Raw genomic sequence first — 623 nt, 5'->3', positions numbered from 1 at the left:
ACGACGCCCTTGCCGTGGATCACCACGTCCACGGAGCCGCGCAGGATGATGTACCAGCTGTGGCCCTCGTCGCCCTGCTGGAACACTGGGGACATAGAGCAGGTTGAAGTAAAGGGAGACGAAAAGAAGAGAGGATCCCTGCATCTGCAAGCTGAAAATCCTCGTCTAATTTGGAAGTCATACTGTGCACACATTATGATCATAGAATCGGACGGGGATCACCATCCCCATCCGCCCGGTGCATATTCAGCGGGACGTCGGTCTGTTACACGCAAAAAAAAATATAGCGCCCTAGCTAATTTTTTAGCACTGGTGCTAAAAATTCGTCAGCATAGGCCCAGCTAATTTTTTTAGCTCCAGTGCTAAACTTTTAGTTGTACAGCTAACTGAAGCAATGGTCTAGCTGTATCACCAATACTGTTTAGCAGTACAGCTAAATATTTTATCCTGTAGCTACTTTTTTGGCAGGGGTGCCAAATTTGCCTGCTAAATCGGTTAGCACGGAACCGATTTTTATTTTTTTCCGTGTACTCACGGACTTCGCCGGCCTTGGGGTGCGACTCGAACACGATGACGTGCGCCAGCTCGCGGCGCACCGAGTTGCCGAGGTGGCTGAGCGCCCG

The sequence above is a fragment of the Frankliniella occidentalis genome, unplaced genomic scaffold, assembly GCF_000697945.3.
Source record: "Frankliniella occidentalis isolate FOCC.00 unplaced genomic scaffold, Focc_3.1 Scaffold180, whole genome shotgun sequence".
In the NCBI taxonomy this organism is placed as follows: domain Eukaryota; kingdom Metazoa; phylum Arthropoda; class Insecta; order Thysanoptera; family Thripidae; genus Frankliniella; species Frankliniella occidentalis.
The sequence above is the reverse complement of the archived record's forward strand: the minus strand, read 5'-3'. Positions refer to the sequence as shown.